Below are 27,812 nucleotides of genomic sequence, written 5' to 3'. Positions count from 1 at the left end.
ACACACACACACACACACGCACGCACACCCTTTATAAGGTGCTTCCTCAGAGCAGGTGATGGGGGTCTCTAGAACCAAATACGCCCCCAGTTATTTTGTAGATGTAGGTGGTCCCAGTCTTCTTTACCCACTAAAATTGGATTTGTATATTGGATAAGCGTGTACTGGTATAAATACACGTGTGTATTATTACTCAGCACTAACTGTGCAGAAGTATTTAAAGGAAATATTCTGTATGTAGATATACATAGATGGTATGAATAACAAAGAACAAAGCCAGTGTACTGCATACGGTTAAGCAGGAGACCCGAACTTTTATTTGCAATTTCTCTCTGCCTCTTCAGTTTCATTTCTGTTACAAACGTTATCTATGATAAGCAATATAAAGATAATTGGGGGCATGCTATAATTGAGAGAAAAAGTAGAGCTAACTCAAAGAAATGTTGAGCTTTTAGTTTTAGAGAATCCAGTAAACAGAACAGAGCTGGAAGAAAATTTGAGAAAAACAAAGTTTCTAAGCACCCTTAACAAATGGAAAAGGAAGAAAAGAATATCCTTGGGCATGGGCCAAGTCAATCCCAGCCCAATCAAGAGTAGAGCAGGGTAGATAACAACAACAACATTAACAACAAAAACCCATATAAATTTTCTTTCCATTAGTGCTGGACAGTGATACCTTAACAAAATAACGACAGTAAAACTGTGATAGAAAAGTGATGTTTGTATGTGCTGGTATCTGATGATTAATTGAACCTTCACACGATAACCTATAACTTATTTCAAAAGTTTGCCAAAACTACACAACACTGTAGATCAACTATACTTCAATTTTAAAAAAGTTTGCCTCTCCAACATCATTTATTCAGTGCTGACTTAAATACTAGGTGCTGTAAGACTATGCTATAAATAACTCCTAATCTCTAGGAATTTAAGGTACCACCCTCTTCAAAGAGGACCCCCACTTTAGAAACAATTTCATTCTCATTCTAGCTGGTGTCAATTTATTGGCATATGTGGATGTATGTCCTTTAAAAGAATTTTTAAAAGCTTTTGCCATATATTTCACAAGGTTACTCTAGTTGATGAATGGGAATAGAGAAAATGAGGCATATTTAAGATCATGTTTAAGGAGTGAAAGGCCTGCTTACCAGAAAAGAAAACAAAAATACTTTATTACAAGTTAAGTTTTTGTTTTTTTAATTTGACGTATCTGAGAACTAACCCAGAGATATATTACCATGTAGCATTGCAAAGTACTGCAAAAACCATTTATCAGCTAATGACCTTTCTAAAACTCATCTTCATAGGAGATACTGCGGGAGAGAAAGACCCCATGATATTTTTTTGTCTACTCTCTCTAGCATAAAAAAGCAGTATTAGAACTTAGTTACTCAAGGTTTACCATTGAAAAATCAGAGCGGATAACAAGAAAATACACTTAGCCTCAGAATGTGAGAAATGGCATGAAACTACCAGATCATCTATTAGTCCAGTCTCTCATTTAACAGATGAGGAAGTTGAGGACGGTGAAATACTGAGGTGTTTTACCCAAGATCAATATGCCAAGAAGGGGTGGGGGAGCTAAGGCCACAAACAAGATTTCTCTGCCTAGGGCTTTCTCCACTACACAGTTATGGGACATCTAGGTGTACCCATGGATAGTTGTTGAACTTAATGGCCCCCAGTAATTCATTCAGTAAACACCTGCATACCTACCATATGCTAAGCGTCAGCAGGTTCTAGGAAAAATATTATTCCTGCTTTTGAGTAGCATATAATCTACTATTGTTTTGAAATCTTTCTCCCCGATTTCCTGATGTGTCTTGAGTCATTTTAGAAAACCCGAGTGAACCATTTGATGTTGATTTTCTAATAAGTCAATATCTACTTTGCTTATCTGTAGTCATTTTTACATGCTTATATTTTTACCTGCTTTCTTATTCACAGTTACAAGAAAAAGAGTACATGGATCAAATGTCCATTTAAAAGTGTATATTGAGGCTCCCCTGGTGATGCAATGATTAAGAATCCGCCTGCCATTGCAGGGGACACAGGGTTTGAGCCCTGGTCCGGGAAGATCCCACATGCCGTGGAGAAACTATGCCCATGGGCCACAGCTACTGAGCCTATGCTCTAGAGCCCACGAGCCACAACTACTGAGCTTGCGTGCCACAACTACTGAAGCCCGCGCGCCTAGAGCCCGTGCTCCACAACAAGAGAAGCCACCACAACGAGAAGCCCGCACACCCCAAGGAAGAGTAGCCCCTGCTCGCCGCAACTAGAGAAAGCCCGTGCACAGCAACGAAGACCCAATGCAGCCAAAAATAAATAAATAAATATATATATTTTAAGTATATATATATATTGATATGATCAAGTTACTTTAAAAAAAAGTGTATACTGAGTTGGAAAGACTTGGAATTGGTGTCTCAAGCCTTTAAATACCTCCTTCTCTGTGGAAGGGTCAAGCAAGAAGGCTATGCAAATAAAAAGATAATATATTGCCAGGGCACTGGATTCCTGTAAACATGCATACACTGTCACATGGCCTTCTTTTAGGGAATTAAGTACCTAGAGATGGGGGAGAGGGTGAAGTTCACAGAAACTAGACCATCTATTCTGTACGATGTTTTACATTTAAATGGGGCTGGGAGAAATTTGTGTGTATCTACATAATCACCTTTCTGTACAGGCAACATGATGTGGTGAGACAACAGACTTGGAGTCAAGTCTCAACTCCATAATTTACTTATTTGGAGATGAGCCTGGACCATTCTTACCTTCACTGTCCCCCTCAATAAAATGGGGCCAGTGATCTCTGCCCATCGCACAGGCCACAGATAATATAAGTACAAGTACTTATACTTGTTTTCTCCTGAGGTCCAAATTCCTATATTCCAGTACCAACGGCCTTGCTCCTTGACCCTTATAATAGCTTGTGAATGCTTTCCCTGCTATTAACCTATTCTTTAGACAACTACCAGATTGATCTTTGTGAAATCTTGCTTTCCTCATGCCATTCTAAAGTTTTTCTTTTCCTACAGGATAAAGTTTGAACACCATAGTTTCGAAATTCAAACCCTCTTCCAAGTTTCATACGATTTATTCTCTTAGCTGTATTGCTTACTACACTATCCCCTTCCCCTCCCCCAACAACACACATACACATTCCCATCGAATTAAAGCCCGTTCTCCATTTTCACTCCTCCCACGCCATTCTGTCCACCTGGAACGCACCACTCAGTGTTCTCCAGATTGTCCCTTCTCTGTAGGCAAATCTCAGGCCTTATCTATGTAGTGAGAACTTCCATCACTCCCTTCTCTCATAGCTCCTCTCACAGATCCCTTACACACAAACACACACACACACACACACACACCCCACATTAGGAGGCCAAGGGTCATATCCCAATACAGTGTCTTGCATTCAACATTCTTATTAAAAAAACAGAAACAATAATACATGCTTTTTAGAATAGGTGTGAGAAGGAAATGAGAGTATGTATATAAAGAATTTAACATTTTAGGCGTTTAGTTGGTGCTCAGTGGTGATATTTCGCCATTATCTGCTCTTCAATTATTTCAGAAAGAAAATAGGCTTTTTTTTTTTTTTTCCCCGGTACGCGGGCCTCTCACTGTTGCGCCCTCTCCCGTTGCGGAGCACAGGCTCCAGACGCGCAGGCCCAGCGGCCATGGCTCACAGGCCCAGCCACTCCGCGGCATGTGAGATCTTCCTGGACCAGGGCACGAACCCGCATCCCCTGCATCGGCAGGCGGACTCTCAACCACTGCGCCACCAGGGAAGCCCGAAAATAGGCTTCTTTCATGAGATTTTCATGAGATTTTTTTTCCCATGTAGTAGCCAAAAGCAAACTAAATGATTTATGATCTTTGGCGTATATCCAGGATAAATGATTGTATATATCCACCAAAAGAATGAAGATCATTCATAGCAGGTTTACTCATAATAGACAAAAATGGAAGCAACCCAAATATGCATCAATAGGAGAATGGGTAAATAGCATTTAGTCATGTGACGGAATACTACACAGCAGTAAAATAATAAACATGCAACTACGTGGGTGAATCTCGCAGACATAATAAGTGAATGAAACCAGATACAGAAGAGTGTATCCTATAAGAGTCTACATTTATGAACTTCAAGACCAGGTAACATTAATCTTTGGTGCTAGAAGTCAGAATAGTGGTTATCTGTATGAGGAGGGGAGTTTTGACTGAGAATGCCAGGACGAGCTTCCTGGAAATGCTGTGGGTGGTGGTCACATGGATGCATATTTAGGCAAAAATTTATCAAACTGTACACTTGTGGAATTTTGTGATGTCTATTATACCTCAATAAAGTGTTTTTTACATGGCTTAGGACTCCATAGGAGAAGAAAGCAGAGGCAAGTTTTTCTTTTTACAAGTTGTTTTCTTGTTTCCCAACTCTATACCCCCTTTACTTCTCCTTTAGAGGTTTTGGAAATTTTATCTTTCTTTCCATCAAGATTCGTAATCATTTATTCAACTACTCATTTCATTACCCACTCCTTTCTACTATTTTTATGAGAGTCTCAACACTTGGCATCTTGTCATCTGGAACAAGTTCAGGGGGCCTCTGTCTCTAGGAAGCACAGGAGTAAATAACTCAGGAGTTGGACAGCAGCAGATTTAGACCTTCACTGGATATTATTTTACTTAGTAAAATATTATTATATTTTACTTAGTTTATCCTGAGGACTATTCTCTGACATGTTTTGTTAGCTTAGGCAAACAGATACCTACAGTATGGAGAGGTAAGTTCAAACCTATACAAGATACAGAGGAGGGAATGGAGGTGAAAGAGATGGGTGGGGCTCAGGGTGTATACATGAGGAATATTTCTAATTTTCCCCATTTATTCAGAACATCTGGCTCCCTGATGCTTTTCAGATAATCCTGATGTATATACTATTTTGGCATTCATTAAGCCTCTGCATACTTTTCTTTTTCCTAGTTCTTTACAAAAGTAATCTTTAATGTTGCTCTGTATTTTTAAAATAAACTAAATTGAAACACTTCTCTCCCTTTTTGACTCTGTATTTTCCTCTCCATATTTCCCCCATCGTAGAAGTTAGTATGAACCCGTCACATTCCTTTGCCAGCTCCCACCCCCAGCTCTTCTGTTGAATTGGATTCTTTCTTCAACTATTACTCTCCCATGCTCTGCCAAAATTTAGTGTAGTATGCTAGTTAGCTGGACATAATTCAGTTTTGCATCCTCATTAGGACATTAAGAATATATTTCACACTCTTTGATTCAAAGTTAATATTTTCTTTCTTTACTCTTTCCTCCCCACCTCCCCATCTCTCCCTGTCTCTATCTCTGTCTCTTTCTTTCTTCCTCTTTCTCTCTCTCTCAATTCACAGGCTCAGCAACAGCACCTGCTTCACAGAAACAAGGCTGTTCCTGTTCTGATTTCTCTAGTCTTCCTTTAAAAACCAAGTGGAGATTCACAATCCGTCTTCCTGATACACACTGAAGTGAAAGGAGGCATGCAGGAGGAAAACATCACAGGCAAAACAATTCACTCTTTTGGAAGCAGGACAATTTTTTTCCCCTAAATTTCTCCCCAGAAACCTGAACCTGAAGTTCTTCTCTTTGCCTTTGTCTTTACAATCCTGGTTTGGGGACAGAATGTTTCTTGATTTAGCTGTTCAGAGTATCTAAATCTGTTTCTCTCTGTACTCACTGAGTCCCTGCCATCTTTTGCTTCTCTCTCCTGTATCTCTGGGGTGTGTGTGTGTGTGTGTGTGTGTGTGTGTGAGAGAGAGAGAGAGAGAGAGAGAGAGAGAGAGAGAGAGAGAGAGAGAGAGAGAGAGGGAGGGAGGGAGGGAGGGAGGGAGGGAGGGAGGGAGGGAGGGAGAGAGTATGCTGTGAGATAAGTATTCTCACCTGGGGACTCATTTCTAATTAAGTAATTCAGGACCAAGACCAAGAGGCTAAAATGCACAAAACAGAATAAAACCTCAGATTAGAAGGAAAATGGCTCAAATGGGTCCCTATCTCTGCTAGTTCTAGTTAAGCAAGCAAAGGAAATGGTCTGGGACAAATGATTATCTTAGGAAGATTAGAAGAAAATGTAATTAGCTCCCAAGTTTCTTCCTGTTTCCTCAGCCTTCTTCCAGTCCCCAACTCCCCAGTCGTGAATTTATCCAAGCCTCCCTTAGCCACACCAAAAAAAGTCCCTACTGCAAAGCTGGGAGGGTTAACAGAGCTGGTAGCCCCGCCAGCCAGCTAACCAAAGGAGACAGCCGGTGAGGCCCCGAGCCCGCCCCCAGCCGAGCCGCCCAGCCAATGGGAGCTTGTGGGGAGTGTGGCGCTGCGTCCCATTGGCTGCCTACCTAAGTGCATAAGAAAGAAAGAGAGAGGCAGGCAGGGGAGCATTGTTATCTTAAGACACTCAGCTGGTGTCTGAGTCGGCAGGTGAAACTGCCTAGGTACGGAGCTCGGAGTCGGAGCAGAGACACGCCGGGCTGCAGCCTGGGATGGAATCCGCTCGCCTCGGAAGCTGCTCTGCCCGCGGCTGCTTGGGCAGCCCGTTCGCTGAGCTCGGAGGATCCCGTTAGCATTTGCCCAGGGATGTGCACCTGCCGTGCGCGGCGAGCGCCTGGGCAGGTCTGCAGGCATACGAGGGAGCGGTGAAGCAGGAGGAACTGTCTCTACCCATGTGCAAGGCAGTGATTCCGGGAGAGAGACAGGGTGAGTGAGTCTCTTTAGAGTTGGAAGGAAGGCACGATCTTGGTTTTCTCTTCGGAGGAGGGACAGAGGATTCCCCGGGTCGGGTTTGGTACTTTCCTTCCCTCTCCACCCGCGTGCGCCCCGGCCCAGCGTCGAAGCCCCACTTCAAACATGCTGTGGGTGCCGGGCATCCTTGCTGCTCAGCTGGAAGGCAGCAGGCAAGTGGTCTGACAGCGGCGGCGGCGGCAGCAGCAGCAGCAGCAGCAGCAGCAAAGCGGGTAGCAAGGAATTTGAAAAGAGACATCGGCTCCCTTTCACACGCTGAGGGGGAGGCATTCACGTTTCCCCAAATGAGAAGGAGCCACAAGAAATCATGAAGTAAAAACTTTGGAAAGCTGCCACTGGAGATGTTGCACAAAATCCTGGAATCTTTCAGGAGTCTCCTCCCAATCGGTGGAGGTTTGCGGAGCAGCTGATACAGCAAGGAGGGCTCTTGCAAGGATTCAAGGTAACAGTGCAGGGTTTTGGTAGTTTTTCTCCATCCCCTTTTCGTTATATTTTTGGTGTGTCTCTTGGTAAGGGGATCGTTTTGCCCTCCTACAACCCTCTTGCCCTGGTGTCTGGCAGTTTCAGGCAGAGGGAATGATCCCCACCTCTTAGTTTCTGTCTTGTGGAGCTGAGCAGTGGACTTTGGGGTTTAGCTAGAGATCGTCCTATTATTGCCTCCTGGTGTTGCACGGCTGCCTCACGACTTGGGCACTCTGCCTGACCTATATTGCTTTTGCCTGGTTTAAGTCCTCAAAGTTAGTGCAACTCCCATTAGCTTCAGAAAATCCAATCGGACTGCATAATTGCAGAAGATGACAAGGACTTCTGCATGCCCAGCAGATGCTGGGCTGAACTGTACACGGTTCACTATGTTTGGGATGGAGGTTGTGATACATGATAACACATGTTCACAGGTATTCACATGTTCCTAGAGCTATATTCACATGTCCATAGAGCTCCCTGGTATGTCTCTAGAGGCCTGTCTCTTTCCCCCATGCACATGCAACCAAGAAAAAAAAAAAAAAACAGATTGAAGAGTGAACCCTGTGGGTTGCAAATAGTCTCCCCGGGTGGTGGCAGAAACCCCATTGATTGAGTTGAACCTGGCAGTGCGCTGGAGACACTGGGGAGAGCATTGCTGTGCTGGAAGGAGGGGCACACTGAGATTATCTGGTGATCTCTCTCCCTCCCTGGTTCTGTGATCATCTGGGTACACAGTCTAATGCTGCCTATGGTATGTGTGTGTGTATATATACGTGTGTGCCTGTGCTCACAGCTGTATGCAGGAAGCAGGCTGCCGCTAGAAGAAGCATGCTTGTGCAGCTCTCTGCCCAGGCCCCAGATGCCTGGAGTGTTCCTTCCTAATAGAAACATGAACTTGGGAGCTGCTCTTCCAGCCCAGAGGAGTTTTCTCCTCACCAAGTAGTCCCCCTGCATGGTACATATTTATCCAGAGTATATAGACCTAAGCCAAATATGAACTAATAATCAAGCTAATGCGCTGTAACATGATTGCACAGACCCCTCCATGAAGAACTGTGTGTGTGCTCTTCCTAGCTCTGGGAGTCAGGTGTCCCGAGCAGGAGCAAATGTTTTGTTAAAAGGATAGCAATTATAACAAGCCAGGCTTCTAGCTGCGTAATCTGAGCCTTATCCAGCAGGGACAATGATATATCAGCACAGAGCAATCTGGAGGATAAAAGGTATATTGTAAGTCAAGTATTTCTGCCTCTGTCCTTCTCCAGACATGTGCATGTTGAGGGAACAGTCTTTCTGACCATGCCTCCTGGAATACAGGGCAATGCCAGTATTAACCAAGCAGCTAAAGTATTTTACAAAATCCCCTGGGGGGCAGTCTGATGACATCAGACAACAGCAAAGTGATGTTCGAGTTTGTGTGTTTTCCCTCTTGATGTCCCACAGTTATGTGTATGTTATTTGTTTAAGGCAGGACCCTCTGGAGTTCCCTCCCATCCAGAATAAGTTGCTTTGCAGCACTGGGGGCATGACCAAGCAATGCTGACACAATGATCCTGAAATCTTATCAATATCATAGCTGTTGCTATACATATATATACCTTCTTTTTAGCTGCTGCCTACTATGGGGAAAGATGCATGCTTTGCTTCTTTGAGGAGCGATATGACTTGAGCTGGTACAGAGCCTGGATACTGTGAAATGTTTGAGGGAAAGGAAGCAAATGTCAGACCATGGTCTTCCCTGTTGGAGGGCAACTGGCACCAAAGGGTTTAACAGCTATTCTGCAGCCATGGAGAAGACAGAAGCATCCCTGACTCTTGCTTCACCCTCCTCACCAAAAATGGGGCTGGCTTTATCTCCCAGAATGGAGTGCTGTGTGCTGCAGTATGGCCACAAGAAAGGAGAAAAGGAGGGAAGGGCTGGGGAGGGAGGAGTGTTCCTGCTCCGCTAGCATTGGGCCAGACTCATGGGTGGGGAGCATCTTCCCCATTTAGGCCCTTAAGATCATCCTCTGGGTTTTCCCTTCTGGCCTCCTAACAGGTTGTTTACTGAGAAAGGCCAGAGGGCAAAGAACATCCCTGCATCATCAACTCCTTCCGATGCCCTTTCCCAAGACACAGGCCAGCCCCTGGGGAGTGTCGCACCAAAAACATCCCCTCTGAGACGGTGCTCCAAAGTCCCTCCCCAGCTCACAAACAAGAGGTAATCTTAAGGGACTGGAGACATCTGCGTGGGCACTTTCTACTGAGTGGGATGCTTAGTGTTGAGAGTTCCCACTTAGTGTTTTGTTTTCCCCACTGTGCTGTGTATTTTTGGTGATTCAACTCTTTCTCTTAGATAATAAGACCTTGTATACATTTTATAATTGCATACTCTTCCAAAGGGTTGGGAGCATTTTAGGGAGCTCATCTCATTCATCCTCACAGGCCTTATAGCCTCATTTATCTTTGATTACCCTAAGAAGGAGACTAGAATGAGTTTAGCCTCCTTCTTGGAAAAAGGAGGGCAGAGGACCTTGGAAAGATGAACTGTTTTACTCTGGGTCACACAGCAATGAAGGGAACCTATGGAGTAGGGTGTGGGTCTCATCATTCCCAAACCAACCCCAGACTCTCCTGACTCCCCCTAAGGAATGGGTTAATCTTAGTAACTGTGATTTGATTCAGCTGTTCTGTACTTGACAGGAATGGGAGGTTGCAGTGACATAGGCTTTGCCTCTGGCTCTGACCTAAGGGCTGTGAGGGATAAAAGTCTTATAAGACTTTGTCTTTGCCCTCAATGATCTTACATTCTAGTTAGGAAAATAGGCTTACATCTGGGAAAAAGGTAAATGACAACATACATTCTAAACAGCAGTTCAATACAAGAGACTCTTGAGGCTGACCTAATTAATCTACAGTTGATTTGCACAGATAATGAGAGCTATCAGTATTCCAAGGAAGGAGAATTTGAGTTGTGCCATGGGGGATAGGGTGGGATTTGTTTGGAGAGGGAGAAATGGGAAAAAGATTCCAGCTGACAGAGAGGCTAACTGCAGCACAGCTGAGAAGGCTGGAAACTTCAAGGCTTGCATGTTTCCGTGGGGTTTGCCCTAAACCACTTCTCCACTTGGATCCTGGAAACAGCTTACACCTGGTTTAATTACTTGAAGCATGGATTGACCTAGAGGAAGCTGCCCTCAGATCAGGCAGAGGGCTTTGAAATGTTGGACATCTCATTAGGCACCGAAAATTACCTAAGCCTTCTATCCACCCTCAAGCCTAATCCATATATTATGGGAAAAACAGTGCTCAAGGTCAGGGAGCTTAACAACATATCAAAAATTTTGGAGAAAGATATTGGGGGAAAGTAGGCAAATTTCAAGAGAACGCGAGAAAATCTTCTCATATATTGTTTTTAGACTCAGAATCTCCTAAGAGAGAGCCTTGATTTCCCTTCATTTCCTGTTTCCCCACCCAAATATCCCTATTGGGGTTTACATGGAGCCAGCAAAATGCCAAAGCCCTCAGGCATTTAGCATTGAGGAGAAGATTTTCAGTCTTAAGATTCTTGGCGTGCCCATGTACAAAACCTCTCATCTCCCCTCCTTTTCCTTTTTAATAAAACATATGCTGTAGCAGTCACAAAGGAGGAGATCACAAAAGGAGAAGGGGTGGGCGCGGTATTGCCCGCAGCTGTACCTCGAGGTACACTGATTGCTCAGCTGAACAGCAGAGCGGGGAGGTAGTCTGCCAGCCTGGGCAGTACCAAGGGAGGACCAAGGGCTGCATGGCATCAGGAGAGGGCTTTGACTGGTCAGCCACACACATTTGCTCCAACAGTGAGCCTTGTTTCCCAGAGAAAAGGTCAAGGGAAAGCATAGGTCCTGTGAGAGGACCGGTGTAACCCTATTCCCTGGTCTTCACTTGATTTGAGACATCTATTCACTCTACCTGTCATTGGTTGCTTCGGTGGCCCCTTCTGACATGGACAAAATTCTGGTGGGGCACTAAGAGTGAAATGACTTGCCTAAAGTCATGCCATCATTGCTCTCAGGTCAAGAGGAAAATCCCCAAGAACATGGTCTGTTTGATTGCTTCGCCCCAGGAGTTCATTCTGGGGACAAGTCCTGAGGGATATGGATTTTCTCTTGAAAATTCTCCCCAGGCCTTGTTGTCACCTTTGTTTCCTGTGTTAAATGACCCTGCAGCTGGTGGGTGGGACTGAAGCATTTTTTCTTTATTATTCACAAGTATCTGCTGCCACGTTTGGGGGCTAAGGTAGAGGTCCAGGCCCATGGGCGTGTGGCTAGTGATTGTACGCTGAAGCCTCTTCCATTTGGGAGTGAAGAGAGAGGCAGCTCAGTTATACTTCAGACTATGGGCAGCGGTGGATGGGTTTCATCTGACCAATGGGTCTCATCTGATCTCTCTGGAAACTGTCACTCTGCCATGCAGATGGAAGTAAAGTTGAGGAACATCATTATAGCATGGAATCCTCAACAGCCAGTTCCATCATTCCTTTTACTGAAGCTCACATGAAATGCAAATATATCTGGGATGCTGGATTGAGCAAAGGGTGGGCAATCTGATACCTCATGGGACTGAGCACTGCCCCACACTGTGCTATTCATATGGTGGCCACTGGCTACATGTAGCTCTTGGAGCACTTGGATTACATGTTGTCAGTGTAAAAATACACACTGAATTTTGAAGACTTGGCTTAAAGGATAAGAATGTCAAATATCTCAGCACTGCTTCTTTTAATATTGATTACACGTTAAAATGATAATATTCTGGATCTATTGGGTTAAATAAAATATATTAAGATTAGTTTCACCCATTTCCTTTTACTTTCTAATGTGGCTATTAGAAAAGTTAAAATTATATATGTGGCCCTCATTCTATTTCTTTTGGGCAGTGCTGGTCTAATCCTGCAGAGTAGTGACAGAGAATGTGGAGGAAGGACAGAGGCTTGAAACAAGAGGAGCCAGAAATATAAAAAGAGAGAACATGGAGGGAGGGATTGTGAGTAGCCCAGAGAGTGTCTGGTCATGTATTTCTGAAATCGAAAGCCAAGGAGGGCACAGATAGCTTAAGTTGGCTTATTTGATGGAGACCTCATCAACAGTGACTCAGCTCACCCTAAGCATTTGTGGAGCATTGCCGCTTCCAGTTCACATGCAAACAATCATCAGGTAGGAGGCCTGGGGATTTTATCCTAATATTTTTGGTTTCTGCCTGACAGTAGAAATAACCAAGTTAATTATCTTTAGGGTCTCACTCCGAAGTCTGAGGACACACCAATTGGGATTAGCTGGGTCCGTTTGACTTTCAAATCTCTTCCTTCTCATGTCTACCATATTATCATCTTTTCTTGGGAGAGTTCTCCTTCAAACCAGTCATGTTGATGGTGTGATGGGGAGAAAGAAAAGTCACTGCTATATGTTAGAGATTCTTTTGTGGACCTATCAGTAAGAAGAACGGGGAGAAGACATCATGATTGAACTTTACTTAATAAGTATGGATTTGAACTCTATAATTCACTTATCACTATGATCTTATTATTACCATTTGTTGCAATAAGGTTTGGCCACAACTGGAACTCCTCATATATATATATATATATATTTTTTTTTCCTGCGGTACGCGGGCCTCTCACTGCTGTGGCCTCCCCCACTGCGGAGCACAGGCTCCGGACGCGCAGGCTCAGCGGCCATGGCTCACGGGCCCAGCCGCTCCGCGGCATGTGGGATCTTCCCGGACCGGGGCACGAATCCGTGTCCCCTGCACCGGCAGGCGGACTCCCAACCACCACGCCACCAGGGAAGCGCGAAACTCCTCATATTTGGTGAGCATTCTATAGTTTACAAAATGCTTTACAAGCTTTCTCTCACCTGATTTTCACAACACCCCTGTGGGGTGGTTAATACCTCCATTCAAATTTTTCCATGATCTGCTCCCAAACTACGTTTATTACTTTATTTTCTGATCCGTCTCTTTGTATGAACTTCATTCAATCTTGCTTAATCAAACTGGTCTACTTAACTGTTCTTTGGTGTTCACTATGTTAAGTAGGGATCGTTAGTCATTGAGCCTCAGTTTTATCATCTATAAAAAAATGATAATGCTCCATCTCTCGATCCGCTGTTCTAAATATTAAATGAGATAAAATACATAAGGAGCCAAACACAGTTCCAGGCACATGATAGATGCTCAACAATTGTCAACATCCTTTCATACAAAACATCCTTCATTTTGATGATCGCCAAGATTAAAATGTCCAAAGGTGAACTCGTCATGTACCCATTTCACACATAGAATGATTCCCCTCTCCAAATTCTCTGCTTTGGTTAATGGGACAACCAATCGCCCAGCGACAAAATTAAGAAATACAGTTGTCTTGTGCTCTGCTTTCTCTCACACAGCCCCTCACATCCAATCAATCCCCAATGACAAGCTCTACCTCCTGATGATTTCTCAAAGCCATCCTCTCTCCCTCCCTCCCTCCCTCCCCCGCCTCCCTCGTCAGCTCTCACCCCTCTCACTTGGACTTTCCCAGTACTTGGTCTCCCTGTCTCCTCTTTTGAGGGCCAGCCAACCCAGCCTCCTCGTTGCAGCTGGGGTGATCTTTCAAACCGCTAAATTTGATTTTGCTCCTTCCTTTACTGTGCTTCTTCAATGACTCCTCACTACTGTTGGAATAAAACCCAAGTTTCTTAGCATCACAGGCAGGAGACCCTTCACAAGCTGGTCCAGCAGCTTCTCCTTGCATCTCTCCATTTCCCCCTGCTCGCTCCAGCTACCTAAACTACAGGCAGTTCCCTCAGTATTCCGAGGCTGTTAGATGTGCTGTGTTGCTTTTCTGGAGAACCTTCCCTTGCCCTGTTCTCTGTTTCCTGAGGGTTATCGAGCTTTAAGACTGTAAGGGTGATCTCCTCTGTGAAGTCTCCCTGAGACTCTGGGAAGGAATTAATTGTCTCCTCCTTTACACCGCTGCACAACTCACTCAGACTCTGTTTTTGTACTGTAGCCACCACATTGTAGTGATTTGTTTATATGGCCCTGTCCTGCACTCAGAGGCAGGGTTGGGATTGGGGTTCTCAGACATATCTGTCAGGAACTATTTATTCAGTATATTGTGAATATGTGCCAGATACTCTTCTTAGGCATTGGATATTCTACAGGGAACAGCAGATAAGAGCCCTGCCGTCAGAATGCTTACATTCTAGAGGGTAGATAGGAGGATAATTATAATAATGATTATTACTGACATAGCTGATAATAGTAGTACTTTAAGTACACTTTAGTAGTACTTATGTGTCTGGCATTATACTGAAGGCTTTACATGCATTAACTCATTTCCTTCACATAATGATTCTATAATTCCCCTTTTAATAAATCCTATGTTCCCATTTGACAGATGACGGATCGGAGGCCCAGCAAGGTTAAACAATTTGTTCAAGCTAGTAAGTGGAGTGGCTGACATTCTAACCCAGTTTAGATCCTGAGTTCACACTGTTTATTAGTATGATATCCAGAAAGAGAAACATGTTAGACAAATGAGATAATTTCAGGTACTAATATGAAGAAAAGTATCAAAATCGAGTATAGTAGGAGTGATCGCGGTGGTGGTCAGGGAAGGTCTCTTTAAGAAGGGAACATTTAAGTTGGAAACTGATTTGTCAGTTGAGGAAGGTAGAAATCCCAGGGTGGGGTAGAACCTGGGGGTCTAAAGAAGAGAAATTGTGGACTCAGTGTAACCAGAGTTCTAGCTGCCGTGACGATCATCCCCCACTGCAGAAGGTACAAGACTCAGTGGCCCGGGGGTGGGGTGGGGGGGATGTCTTAGGGAGCAGCAAATTGCCCACATGTTAGCAAACCTCTCTCCAATCGGTCCACTTGTCCCTTCTGTTCTTTGGGGTTAAGACATATCTCACGAGATGTCTGGTTTGCTGCTCTCCCACAGAGGTAGGAGGTGTGGACACACATACACACGCGTACGCATGTGCGTCCCTGCTCTGCTGAACCACTTTATTTCACTTCTCTCCCATGAATGACGTGTCACTCAGAGCCTTGGTGAAGCGACAGGCACAGGCACAGCAAAGAGGCTGAAGACAACCCAGAGGCATGAGCGAAAGGGGAAAAGAAAATTATTTTTTAACAAGATGAGAAGTGAATTGGACTGGAGGGAGAAATGGGAATTTCATCAGGGAGGGGCATACAGTCTGGGGGTGCTTCTGAGATGCTGACAGTTGAGCTGGATGGTAGTTTGCACTGTAATTTTTCTTATATATGTATATATACATACACATATACACACATGTATATTCACATGCAACGCTCCACATATATACACATACATACATATGTATCTTCTCTATGAATATTTCTGGTAAGGTTAAAAAGGAAATGATTTGGAGAGCAGATAAAACATGGGTGGGGCAAGTTCATACCTATTTAATATATATCCTAAGCCTACTTTATGAAAAAAATTGTACTAGGTTTGTTTTTACTTATATTATCTCATTTAAGTTTTATTACAGCATTATGAAGTAAGTATCATTCCTGTTTACAGACAGAAATTGAGGAAGACAAGGCCCAGAGCAGCTGACATTCAACCCTGGGCTCTTGTCCCTGCACCATGCCCTCTGCCTTCCACACAGGAAAGTTCTGAGAGTCAGCAAGGGTGGTAGAAAAGTACCCTGATTTCTGGGTCAGACAAACTTGGGCTTCAGTCTAGTCTTGGTCACTCACTAGCTGTGTGACCCTGGATACATTACACAACCTCTCTGAGCTTCAGTATCCCCATCTAGTAAAATGGAGAGGATATCCCCGTACATCATGAAACACAAACATCATGACAGTTAAAGGCAATGATTGAAAAACAGCAAAGTACCCGCCACACAATAGACATTCAGAAAAAGGCAGCTGCTGTTTTTGTGTCCCCAAGTATTAAAGCTCATAAGACACTGACTTCCATGGAGAGCAGTGATGGCATTTAGTTGTGGTCGGTGAGAGTTAGGTACTAGCTTGGGTATTTGCTGTTGGATGCCGGTGCATCCAGAACTACTTGGCAATGGTTACCATATGCCAGGCACCATGCTAAGTGCTCTCCAGGCATTGCTCATTTAATCACCTAACAACCCTCTGAGAAGGGTTGTTATCTTCCGCTTATAGATGAAGAAATTCAAGTTCAGAGACATTAAATAACCCAAGGTCACACAGCTTGGAAGTGGCAGAGCTCACATTTGAACTCAGGTCTGTCAGATCCCAAGGCCCATGCTCTTCGACACAGGGCTTTCAATGTGATCATTGTCTTAGGTTATGTCCAGGGCAAAGGGCACCTTTGTGGTCAACGTGAGGTTAACTGCTCCGAGGTCTAGGCTACATTGGCTAGGAAGGGGATGGAAGCATTCTTACCCTCAGGGTATTTCTGGAAAAGACCCAAAAGGTTGGTGCGCATTCAAAAAAGCTGCAAGGTTTTGATTGCAGTGCTTTACACATATTGGGTACTTAAGATGTGTGGGCTGAATACTTCTCAATATTCGGTGCCTCTTTCTCAATACAGGTGTACTCCATTTTCAAAAGAGCGGGCTTGCAAAACAAGAGTTGAGTGTCCTTAGGCTTGGAGGAAAGGTTTCCCTGAATTACACAAGGGTATATTAGCAGTGGTTCTAACCTTTTTAAAAAGCAGTAGAAGACTCTAATCAAATAAATACTTACCTAGAATTCCAATATATGAAGCAGATAAAAGTAGACCTCCCTGACTGAAGCAGGCCTGGGGTCCTGCAGCTCCCTCACCTGTCGCTTCTCTTTCCTCTCCTGCAAGTGGTCCCTGAGACACCTCCTTGGAACCTAAAGGCTGTTCAAAAACACATTGAAAACCACCACACTACAGAATTCCTTTAAAAAGCAAGACTTGTGATTCATTTTAAATAACAGGTGACATACTAAAATTGATTTAAAATAGACTCTCAGCAATGCCGACACACCTGTGAAGTTCAGGGAGCCTAGGACAAATCCCTCTTGTTCTCCATGTTCTCAGTGATTGAAGGTGCTTGAAGTTCAATGCCTATGAACAAATGCCTGCTGTGTGTCAGGTACAGTGCTAGGCACTGAATGTACCAGCTGTGTGATCTTTAAGTCAGTTCTAACCACTGCCTATGAGATAGATACCATTATTCCCATTTTGAAGATGAAAAAAATTACAGAGAGGTTAAGCCAATTACCCAAGATCTCACAGCTAGAGTGACTAGTGGAGCTGGGACTTAAACCCCAGTCATAGGATGGGTTAGAGAGCCAGGGCCTTGCCACCAACCCCCTGCAACCTATTCAAGCATGTATGGAGAGGAACAGTGCCTCTCTCAAAGTTTCTTACTTTTTCCAATACTCCTTAGCTGCGAGATTTTCAGAAAAACTCTCTCTGGACCCTCTGGCCTTCAATGACTCTGCTTTCATAGGGCACTCAGGTGTCCCAGGAGCCAGGCTGTGATCCTCCCTCACCGTCCTGTCCTTTCCCTTCCGCAGCCCCAGCCTCAGGAAGAGTCTGGCCATCAGGGCAGGGGGGACCCCGCTCTGTCCCTTACTCCGGGGGCCTTGTATAGCATCGTGAGCCCGGGCTGAGACAGGGGCGATTGGCGCTCTGGTGGAGTCTGGTAGCCTGGAGATGGGGCTTCCAGGAAGTGTGTGGGGTGGGTCTGCGGAGGGAAGTCCTTGGAATCCCCTTGAGGTATAAGAATGCTTAAGCACTCATTAAGGAGGGCGGGGGCAGTTAATTTCTGCCCCCCCCTCACTTGGTGTTCAGCCATTTAGCATAATATAAATACGCCGGCGGGCGGGAGCAAGGGAGGTGGATGAGCAGTGCTCCGGTGGGTGATGGGGTCCTCGGGGGCTCCCCGCACGTGCCTCTTCCGCTTTCCGCAACCTTGGCCCTTTGGGATTTGAGCCCTGCAGAATAACAGAGCAAGGTCAGCATCCTCCTGAAGCCTCGAGGCACTGGAGACCCCTAGAGGCAAAAGGCTGTGTTACAAGCCCCCGGCCTTGAGGCGCAGGCGAGGTTCTTGCCTGGAGGATGCTGAGGAGTGGCTGGAACCTTTGTTAAAACACTTACCTGTCAGTACAGTCCTGGCAAGCTCCAAAGGGACAACGGAGGACGTGTGCGTGCGTGTGTGTGTGTGTGCGTGTGTGTGTGTGTGTGTTAGAAGCAATACTTTGGTCCTTCTGCCTTCCCTCCCTCCCTGCCCCACCACCTCCATCAAAATATCTTTTCCTCAGGGCCCTTGACACCTCTCAGTAACCTGATCAACTAATTTGTGCTGAAGTATTAATGACTAATAATGATTTAATGTGCTGCCCTCTCAATTAACACTTGAGCATTTCGAAACAGAAATTCACAGATTTTAACCCAAGCAGGAGACTGGTGTTTTTCCCTTTTGAGAGGAACTGTAGGCCCCTCAAAAGGGACCGTACTGACAGCTGCCTATTCAGTACATTCGCTGCATCACTTCTGATCTTAGCAAGGTTTGGAGGCATTATGCAGGGGCTCAAGCAGAATTTCCCGAAGGCTTGCTCTAATCCACAGTCCTTAAAAACAGTGCCTTGTGCTGGTGGTGGGAGAACATAAGACACCTCATCTCCTCCTCTTCCTTCTCCAAAGCTAAATGGGGATTTATTTGACTGAGAGAAACCCAGGGCAACTGAGCCCATGACAACACCCCTATAACCTTTGTTAAGAAACCTGCAGTGCAAGAATTGGCCTAGATGCCCACTGATACCTCAGTACCATGTCTGTAGATGTTTAATGTGCTTTCAGTTACAGATGAGATGACCTAGTCACGGGGAGAATAGGCTCAGGGACTACTAACTTGGGTTCAAGTCATTGGCAAGGTCTGCCATGTACTAGCTATGTGACCGTGACAAGTTGCTTGCCAAGTTACTATGTAAGCCTCAGTTTCCACATCCGTAAAATGGGTATATTCTGTACTCACATCATGGGATAGTTTTGACTATGAAATGAAATAATGGAGAATTAGCACTTCCTATAATGTCTGGTACATAGAGAGTGCTCAATAAGTGACAGTTCTTTTTCTTTATCATCTTATTTTTTTTTAATTTTAATTATTTTTGCACTAACCCAAATTTTCAATGCAGGGCAGCATACATATGAGGTATTTATTACTTAAAGCAGGTGTAGCAACCCAGCCTCTTAGGCGTGGTTGGCTTGATAATGAACTAGACTTCTCTCCAGGTGACAGCACTGTATGAGACTTTTTTTTTTCCTCTGCTTGGTTTCTTTAAATGTACCTCAAAAATGCAGTGAGTGAAATGGCTTTAGCAATGACTTAAAAAGACTTAATGCATTTTGGAAAGAAAAGAAAAGCCACAACAAAAACTGGTTTGTTTCTGTGATATATGGTTCATGTGATATGACAAAAATCCACTTTTATGCTTAGGAAAATTGGCTAATTTTAAACCAGTTGACACATGCCATATGCATATAGAGTCATGATAGATTTTGCTCAGGCAAACAACAGAAGAATACAGGGCCAGTGACAGCTCTGTTAGGGCTTTAGTTATTTAAATTCTTATTTAGTGGCAGACCTGCTCCTCATAGGAGAGCAAAGTGAAATGGAAAATGGACTCACTGTGGCCTCAGGTGCTGGATATTTGATCATAAATATATCAGTGACTGAGCTTGGGACACAGACACTGTGTTGTCGTGAAATGAGTGAGAAGAGACTGAGGCATCTACCAATATAGCAAGCTTTATGTGCAAGAATGCGGACAGTATTATAAAGATATTATCTGGATAAGAGAGGAGACTAGTGCAAAGGACACTGAATTGTTGAGCCACCCTGATTTGGGGCAACTCCTGAGTTTTGCCTGCTCAATTTTCCCATTGAACACGTGGATGATTTTTAGACTTCAAATATTACTTATAATGTCCTTTAGGATCCTCTGGCTTATAGCTCTGCATAAATAACACAACGGGGAATCCCACATATTTTCAGTTACTGCTAGTTAGGACAAAGAGACTACGTGTGAAAATAAATTGCTATAAAAGTTGCACATGAAATGAGGAGTGATTATGAAAAGTTTAAGACAGAGATAAGCCCTCTATTGTCCTGATGTCCCTCCGGTAGATCCTTCCCACGTTCACGCCTGTGTAGGTCAGCCAGATACCTGGTCCCATTATAGCCTCATAATATGCCTTCTATTTGACTCAAAAAAAAAAAAAGCCATTTTATTTTATTTTATTTCAAGGGAATATTTAATTAGTGACTGCAGAGGAAAAACGCTGAACAGCTCAGAGAAGGTTTATGGTTCAGGCCTGCAGGACTCAGCAATCTGACATTCTAATCCTGTTATTTCTCACCTTAAACTGAACAGAGTCAGCAGGGGTTTTTGGGGTTTTTTTCCCCTCCCCCTAATCCGTATCGCTATTAGGTTTCCTCTCCCCTTACTTCCCACTCTCATCCTTTGCTGCATTTGCCGCCTTTGCCCTGTTTCCTGCTGCATTTTTCCCCAGGATATCAAAAACCAAAAGACATCTTCATTTGTGACTGAGCCATGTAAGACAGAAATTAATTCTTCCTCTCCCTACTTTAACTCCTAGAAGGAGACCCCTACCCCCGTATCCTATGTGAACTCGACTACTAAGGTGACTGTGGCCAAGGCCCTACAATGATTCCAGGCAAGAGGCTAAGTGTCCCCAGTTCCCTTCTTAATTATAGACTGTAAACACCTTGAAGGCAGGATCTGAGTCATCTTTGTCATTGTATCCCCAGCTCCTTGGCACAATACCTAGCACAGGGAAAACTTTTACTGTTTATGCAATTAAACCAACAAACAAACCTCACTATTTATACCACAGTCTACACTTTTCATTAAGATAGGGACTTCTGGGAAGTTAACAAGTATTCTTCCTATTACGGAAATTTAGTATTCAGGATTTCAAATGTATAGAATTCCAAAATTAGGGAAGTGATTTCTTTAAGGTCACGGTTCTTGAAATTTAATGTGCACCTGGAGAACTTGTTAAAATGCAAAATCTTCAGGCCTGATTTCAGAGTCTGATTCTGTAGGTCTTGTGTGAAATTCAGAAACCTGCATTTTAACAAGCAGGTAATATAGAGACCATACTTTGAGAAACACCATTTTAAGGCAATCCAAATGAAATGTTACCCAACTTGGTTTGGTAGAACTTTAATGTCCCTTAAGTAGTTAATGGGTGTCATTTAGAATAAAAGTGTCTGTGCTTGGAAAAGTTGGGAAACAGAGTACTTTCCCCTCTTACACCCATCCCCTCATACACAATTGTAGGTTTACAATACATGTAGCATGTTAGAAGATCCGAAAAGTTCTGCAATAAAGAAATCGTTTCAACTTTGTTTAACCAAATATTTCCAATATGCCTGGACCTTGAAACTTTTATTTATTTAAATTTAATTTGTTGCTAAACTTAATAATATGTTGCTTAATTTGATATGGAAAACATTGCCATAAGGGAGTGAGCAACACCTACTGGAAAAAGGTGATATTGCAGGCCAGATCTACTACTAATTAAATTGCCCAAGGAGAGAATGAACAAAGCGAGTGCGGAGTTGGGGGAATCACTAACCGTGGGGATATCTTGTAGTCTGGAGATGTGTTTGGTATAATAGCCATAATTTGTTAAGCATTGGCTATTTCCCAGGCATGACTCTACATTTTATTTGTAATAGGTTACTAACTCATTTTTTTCTCAGAAGAAGCCATAAGTCAGATACTTTTATTATTCCCATTCACTGAAAATGAAATTGATATTCTAAGAGGCTAAGAATTTGCTCAAGATCCCAGAGTTAGGAAGTGATGCAGTGGGATTTGAACCCAGGCAGTCTGCCTCTAGAGCCTACCCTGTTAACTGCTCTATCAGCCTCTCCTTCAGTAGTGAGGCTCTGGAAATTTATGCCCGGGAGGAATGACAGCTCCAGCAGACATAACCTGTTCAGGAGCCATGCTACCTCAGTGCCTGAGGACTCTCTCCTATACATGAGGGCCTGGGATCATTGCCCCTTATTCATCAGAGAATTTATTATAATGACCACCTGAACCTCTGAAAGATTTTGCTGTACTTAAAGGCAGAATATGCTTAGCAAAACAACCTGACAAAGATGATTCATGGACAGCAATTAGGTGCAGAATTCTGTGCCTACCACATCCCAAACTGAGTTGAAGATCTGACCATCCTGCTGACACCTTGGTATGGAATGCAGTAGTCTGGCCCTTGTCTTTCTACTCCACTCTCAACTCCCTCGTTGTTCCTGAGCATGGGAGGTATCCCTGAAGGGCTAAGCTGGGCTGGATGACACAATTCCAATGTTGGCTTTTGGCAAGTTACTTCACCTCCTTGGCCCTCGGTTTTCTAATCTTAATAGAAAGAGAGGAGAAGAGAGACAAATGATACCTACATTGTTATAAGAAATATATTTGCATATATATATATATATATATATATACACACACACATACATACACAAATATATATGCATACACATATATATATACATACACTGTATATATACATATATACATACATTGTGTGTGTGTATATGTATATATGCACATATATGTATATATACACCTATATACAGTGCTTATGCACAGGGAAGGTGTTCAGCTTCTTGTTCCTGTACTATTAGGGCCTGGGGATGACATGGCACAGGAGGAGACCTTTGAGAAAAGGTCAGGACCTTCAAAGGTGTTAATGTGGACGTAACGGGAAGTCAAAGTTATAACCCTGGGAAGTGCGAAGGAACTGAGGAGTGAGAGGGAATTGGCTTCAAGATCCTGGCTCTCTTCCAAAATGCATGTGAGATGTGGGTCACTGGGACTTACAACCCAACCAGGACTCCTGGTTACTTCAATTTCCTCCTTTGTAAAAATATGGATAATATTAGTTATAGGCATATTTCACTAGGGATCTCTGCATCTTCTTCATTAATGAATGCTGAAGTATCACATGACGGTGAGGAAGAATTTTCCAACCCTGATTCCCAGAGAATTAATGTGTTCTTAGCATCACTTTACACACCCTACAAACATAAACTATAGAAGCTGAGATTTAGACAAGTTTGTTATTAGCCTGAGGTCATGTAAGTGGGAGAGGCAGAGTCTGAACCCAAGTCAGGTCTGTCTAACCCAAATCCCTGATTCTTCCTCTCAACCACTTGGAGAAGGTAGGGGAGGAAAGAAAGCAGGGTAGACATCTGTGGACTGGCTCTCCAATCATGGGAGCTTAGAAGGAGCTGCTCAAAATCACCCCAGGATCGTTGGGAAATAAGCCTTCCCAGCACCCCTCTTATACCCCAAGTTCTCTGACTTCCTAAGTCAACTGTTTCCTGCTGTTATTCTGTACCCATCTCTTAACACAAAATGCTTATGGTGCCTCCAGGCTGACCATCAGCCACCAGCCCCAGAAGCCCAAAGAGATATCTGGTCTTAGTCCTTGGCTACTTCAAAGGTCTCCCTTTCTGAACTTGTTCCTCTGGACTCTGAACCCTGTGACTGTTATGAGCTTTAGTGGAAAGTTCTTTCTTTCCAACCTTAGCACATACACCCACCGAAATGAGTTCTCATGCAATTTTGCTTTGGGTCAGGCCTCATGAATCCTGAGCACAGGGTCAGGAACAGAGCAGAGATAGGGCAGTCCATCCCCTGGGGCTTCACATAAAGCCTGGATGATCAGCTGGTGGGAAGGAGGAGGAAAAGGCGGGGAGTTTAACCAAAGTGGACGTTCTGGAGGCTTTCCTAACCACTCCTGTGTGTAGAGTCCTGCTCTTCTGCTCATAAGGAGTAAAATTTCTGTTTCACTTATTTCTTCATACAGTAAGTCGTTAAGATCATGACCTCTAACAACTAAGTTGGCTATGGATTTATCATTGTTGGCTGAAGCTGAGCAGTGCGTACAGAGGGGTTCATAACATGATTCTTTCTACTTTTATATATGTTTGGAAAAGTTCTATAATTAAAAAGATAAAAAAAGTTATGGATTCTGGGGTGAAAGAGTCTTGAGCTGAAATTCTAACCCAACAACCAACAACCCAACAACTTTCCTGCTGTGTTATCTGGGGCCAGTGATTTAAATTTCCTGAGCCTTTGTTTTCTTATCAATATAATGGAGTTAATATATCTATCTAAAAGGAGTATTGTGGAAATTAAACAAAATAAATAACGAGCTTAGCACAGTGACAAGTCCAAAATAAGTGCTCAGTAAATAGCAACTATCAATGTTGTTGTTATTATTGTTTATCTTTGTTGTTAGTGATATTCTGTGAGTTCCTTATAGCAGGTATTGTAACTCATTGAGTTTCATTTATTTATTTATTTATTTTTATTTTTAAAAAATTTTACTTTATACTGGAGTTTAGTTGATTTACAATGTTGTGTTAGTTTCAAATGTACAGCAAAGTGATTCAGTTATACATATATATTTACTTATTCTTTACAGATTCTTTTCCCATTTAGGTTGTTACAGACTTACAGAATATTGAGTAGAGTTCCCTGTGTTATACAGTAGGTCCTTGTTGCTTATCTATTTTATATAGAATAGTGTGTCTATGTTAATGCCAAACTCCTAATTTATCCCTCCCCCCAACCCTTCCCCGTTGGTAGCCATGAGTTTGTTTTCTAAGTCTGTGAGTCTGTTTCTGTTTTGTATATAAGTTCATTTGTATCATTTTTTTAGATTCCACAAATAAATGATATCATATGATATTTATCTTTCTCTGACTTACTTCACTTAGTATGATAATCTCTAGGTCCATCCATGTTGCTGCAAATGGCATGATTTCACTTTTTGGTGGCTGAGTAATATTCCATTGTATATATATACCACATCTTTATCCATTCATCTGTTGATGGACATTTAGGTTGCTTCCATGTCTTGGCTATTGTAAATAGTACAATGATTATCGGGGTGCATGTATCTTTCTGAGGTATGGTCTTCTCCAGATACATGCCCAAGAGTGGGGTTTCTCTATCGTATGGTAACTCTATTTTTAGTTTTTTAAGGAATGTCGATACTGTTCTCCATAGTGTTTGTACAAATTTACATTCCCACCAACGGTGTAGGAAGGTTTCCTTTTCTCCACACCCTCTCCAGCATTTATTGTTTGTAGACTTTTGGTTTTTTGGCATCTTTATTGGAGTATAATTGCATTACAATGTTGTGTTAGCTTCTGCTGTATGACAAAGTGAATCAGCTATATGCATACATATATCCCCATATCCCCAACCTCTTGTGCCTACCTCCCATCCTCCCTATCCCACCCCTCTGGGTCGTCACAAAGCACCGAGCTGATCTCCCTGCGCTATGCAGCTGCTTCCCACTAGCTATCTATTTTACATTTGGTAGTGTATATATGTCAGTGCTATACTCTCATTTCGTACCAGCTTATCTTTCCCCTCCCCTGTGTCAAGTCCATTCTCTACATCTGCATCTTTATTCCTGTCCTGCCCCTAGGTTCATGAGAACCATTTTTTTTAGATTCCATATATTTGTGTTAGAATATGGTATTTGTTTCTCTGACTTACTTCACTCTTTGTGACAGCCTCTAGGCCCATCCACCTCACTACAAATAAGTCAATTTCATTTCTTTTTATAGCTGAGTAATATTCCATTGTATATATGTGCCACATCTTCTTTATCCATTGATCTGTCAACGGACACTTAGGTTGCTTCCATGTCCTGGCTATTGTAAATAGAGCTGCAATGAACATTGTGGTACATGACTCTTTTTGAATTATGGTTTTCTCAGGGTATTTGCCCAGTAGTGGGATTGCTGGGTCATATGGTAGTTTTATTTTTAGTTTTTTAAGGAACCTCCATACTGTTCTCCATAGTGTCTGTATCAATTTACATTCCCACCAACAGTGCAAGAGAGTCCCCTTTTCTCCACACCCTCTCCAGTACTTACTGTTTGTAGATTTTTTGATAATGGTCATTCTGACCGGTGTAAGGTGATACCTCATTGTAGTTTTGATTTGTATTTCTCTAATGATTAGTGATGTTGAGCATCTTTTCATGTGTTCGTTGGCAATCTGTATATCCTCTTTGGAGAACTGTCTATTTAGGTCTTCTGCCCATTTTTGGATTGGGTTGTTTGTTTTTTTGATATTGAGCTGCATGAGCTGCTTGTATATTTTGGAAATTAATCCTTTGTCAGTTGCTTCGTTTGCAAATATTTTCTCCCATTCTTAGGGTTGTCTTTTTGTTTTGTTTATGGTTTCCTTTGCTCAGCAAAAGCTTTTAAGTTTCATTAGGTCCCATTTATTTATATTTGTTTTTATTTCCATTTCTCTAGGAGGTAGGTCAAAAAGGATCTTGCTGTGATTTATGTCATAGAGTGTTCTGCCTATGTTTTCCTCAAAGAGTTTGATAGTGTCTGGCCTTACATTTAGGTCTTTAATATATTTTGAGTTTATTTTTGTGTATGGTGTTAGGAAGTGTTCTAATGTTGTTCTTTTACATGTAGCTGTCGAGTTTTCCCAGCATCACTTATTGAAGAGGCTGTCTTTTCTCCATTGTATATTCTTCCACTTTGATAAAGGTCACCTCCTTTATCAAAGATAAGGTGACCATATGTGCATGGGTTTATCTCTGGGCTTTCTACCCTGTTCCACTGATCTACATTTCTGTTTTTGTGTCAGTACCATACTGTCTTGATTACTGTAGCTTTGTAGTATAGTCTGAAGTCATGTAGCCTGATTCCTCCAGCTGCATTTTTCTTTCCCAAGATTGCTTTGGCTATTTAGGGTCTTTTGTGTTTCCATAAAAATTGTGAAATTTTTTGTTCCAGTTCTGTGAAAAATGCCATTGGTAGTTTGATAGGAGTTGCACTGAATCTGTAGATTGCTTTGGGTAGTATAGTCATTTTCACAATGTTGATTCTTCCAGTCCAAGAACATGGTATGTCTCTCCATCTGTTTGTATCATCTTTAATTTCTTTCATTAGTGTCTTATACTTTTCTGCATACAGGTCTTTTATCTCCCTAGGTAGGTTTATTCCTAGGTATTTTATTCTTTTTATTGCAGTGGTAAATGGGAGTGTTTCCTTAATTTCTCTTTCAGATATTTTATCATTAGTGTATAGGCATGCAAGAGATTTCTGTGCATTAATTTTGTAACCTGCTACTTTACCAAATTCATTGATTAGCTCTAGTAGTTTTCTGGTAGCATCTTTAGGATTCCCTATGTATAGTGTCATGTCATCTGCAAACAGTGACAGCTTTCCTTCTTCTTTTCCAATTTGGATTCCTTTTATTTCTTTTTCTTCTCTGATTGCTGTGGCTAAAACTTCCAGAACTCTGTTGAATAATAGTGATGAGAGTGGGCAACCTTTTCTAGTTCCTGATCTTAGAGAAAATGGTTTCAGTTTTTCACCATTGAAAATGATGTTGGCTGTGTGTTTGTTATATATGGTCTTTATTATGTTGAGGTAAGTTCCCTCTGTGCCTATGTTCTGGAGGGTTTTTATCATAAATTGGTGTTGAATTCTATCCAAAGCTTTTTCTGCATCTATTGAGACTATCATGTAGTTTTTTG

The 27,812-nt window shown here is 42.7% G+C and overlaps 1 protein-coding gene across 1 annotated transcript in view; it reads left to right on the top strand.

Annotated features, from left to right (window-relative positions):
• The first annotated feature begins 6,342 nt into the window (after positions 1-6,342).
• Positions 6,343-27,812, top strand: part of BRINP2 (BMP/retinoic acid inducible neural specific 2) — a 116,461-nt gene continuing 94,991 nt past the window's right edge. Inside the window, exon 1 of the mRNA XM_022556560.3 lies at positions 6,343-7,229. The gene's annotated coding sequence lies outside the window, so the exon portion shown is untranslated. The remainder of the gene's footprint in view (positions 7,230-27,812) is intronic.

Source organism: Delphinapterus leucas, chromosome 1, assembly GCF_059928025.1.
Source record: "Delphinapterus leucas isolate spDelLeu-1000000601 "Yukka" chromosome 1, BTC_Dleu_Yukka2, whole genome shotgun sequence".
NCBI lineage: Eukaryota > Metazoa > Chordata > Mammalia > Artiodactyla > Monodontidae > Delphinapterus > Delphinapterus leucas.
The sequence above is the reverse complement of the archived record's forward strand: the minus strand, read 5'-3'. Positions and strand labels throughout refer to the sequence as shown.